Here is a 2,555-nt window from a genome sequence, read left to right as displayed (position 1 = left end):
TGGCGTAAAGGCACAATGCGGCTTCAGTTGCAGTCAGGTTTGCGTAAGGTGGTTTTGGACAACTTCATCAACAAAGATATGTATTATTTTACTCACTTTTTTATAAAAGTTTTTGTCTGCACTATTTGGCTCAGCATTATTTTTTTTAAACAATTCATCTTGAAAGAATGTTTTCAATAAGTAGGTCACTTTATTTTTCACAGCCTTATAATGAATTAATTAAAATACATGGTCAACATTTTTAAAGGTTCTTATTAAGTCAATTATTTTATTAAACATATATTTATAATTTTTCGAATTAATAAGTCTTTTTTTCAAATACACGAAAATTGGAAAGGCATTTTCTGTTGGTTTAAGAAATCTTACAGTGAAAAGCTTAAAGGTGCCAGCATCCTTTCCCAAGATTTCTTTAACCGAACACAGGTAGCAGAAAATGTCTATTTCATTTTCGTGTATGTCAAAATATAGTATTTTTAAATAAAATGTTTGACATTGGAGGGGCTTCATTTGTACACATCTAAACGTGATGTATAATTAAACTGGTATGAAAGGCCTCATGAAATGAGAGTGCAAAAGAATATAAACCTAATTTAATTCATATAAAAATATCTGTTTAATGAACATAATTTAATTGAATTCCAATGACAATTGTTGATAACTATTTGAATTCACATGTTTAACAATTGTTTATCTAATTATGACACTTGCTTATAATATATACTTCTTATTGAAATAAGTTACTGCATTGGTGTTTTATATAAATATAAATGTTACATCGTCCAGGGTACATTAAGTGGCCAGCCATCCAACCGGAAGAGATGCCCTTTGCAGTGGAGTTGGGCGAAGAGGCTTAATGCGGCTACAGTTGCAGTCAGGTTTGCGTAAGGTTATGTGGACAACTTCATCAACAAATATATGTATTATTTTACTCACTTTTTTTGTATAAGTTTTTGTTTGCGCTATTTGGCTCAGTAATGTTTTTTTTTAAACAATGCATCTTGAAAGGATATTTTCAATAAATAGGTCACCTTATATTTCATAGCCTTATAATGAATTAATTAAAATATTTGGTCAACATTTTTAAAGGTTCTTATTAAATCAATCATTTTATTAAACATATATTTATGATTTTTCGAATTAATAGTTCTTTTATTCAAATACACGAAAATTGAACAGGCATTTTCTGTTGGTTTTAGAAATCTTACAGTGAAAATGATAAAGGTGCCACAAAGATATGTATTATTTTGCTCAATTTCTTGTATAAATTTTGTTTGAAATATTTGGTTTTGCATTTTTCTTTTTTAAACAATTGATCTTGAAAGAATGTTTTCACTAAGTAGGTCATTTTATATTTCATAACCTTATAAAGAATTAATTGAAATATATTGAGAACATTTTAAAATGATCTTATTAAATCAATTATTATATTAAACATATCAATGATTCTTCAAATTAATGATTCTTTTTTCCAAATACACAAACTTTGGAAAGGCATTTTCTGTTGGTTTTAGAAATCTTACAGTGAAAATGCTAAAAGGTGCCAGCATCCTTTCCCAAGATTTCTTTAACCGAACACAGGTAGCAGAAAATGTCTATTTCATTTTCGTGTATATCAAAATATAGTATTTTTAAATAAAATGTTTGACATTGGAGGGGCTTCATTTGTACAATTCTAGACGTGATGTATAATTAAACTGGTATGAAAGGCCTCATGAAATATGAATGCAAAAGAATATAAAACTGATTTAATTCATATGAAAATATCTGTTTAATGAACATAATTTAATTGAATTCCAATGACAAGTGTTTATAACTATTTTAATTCATATGTTTAACAATTGTTTATCTAATTATGACACTTGCTTATAATATATACTCCTTACTGAAATAAGGTACTGCATTGGTGTTTTATATAAATATAAATGTTACATCGTCCAGGGTACCTTAAGTGGCCAGCCATCCAACCGGAATAGATGCCCTTTGCAGTGGAGTTGGCGAAGAGGCTTAATGCGGCTACATTTGCAGTCAGGTTTGCGTAAGGTTATGTGGACAACTTCATGAACAAAGATATGTATTATTTTGCTCAATTTCTTGTATAAGTTTTGTTTGCACTATTTGGTTTTGCATTTTTCTTTTTTAAACGATTGATCTTGAAAGAATGTTTTCACTAAGTAGGTCATTTTATATTTCATAGCCTTATAATGAATTAATTAAAATATATTGAGAACATTTTAAAATGATCTTATTAAATCAATTATTATATTAAACATATCAATGATTCTTCAAATTAATTATTCTTTTTTCCAAATAGACGAAAATTGGAAAGGCATTTTCTGTTGGTTTTAGAAATCTTACAGTGAAAATGCTAAACGGTGCCAGCATCCTTTCCCAAGATTTCTTTAACCGAACACAGGTAGCAGAAAATGTCTATTTCATTTTCGTGTATGTCAAAATATAGTATTTTTAAATAAATTTTTTCACATTGGAGTGGCTTCATTTGTACAAGTCTAAACGTGATGTATAATTTAAACTGGTTGGGAAGGCCTCATGAAATG

The sequence above is a fragment of the Mya arenaria genome, chromosome 16, assembly GCF_026914265.1.
Source record: "Mya arenaria isolate MELC-2E11 chromosome 16, ASM2691426v1".
NCBI classification, from domain to species: Eukaryota; Metazoa; Mollusca; class Bivalvia; order Myida; family Myidae; genus Mya; species Mya arenaria.
Note: the sequence above shows the minus strand (reverse complement) of the source record.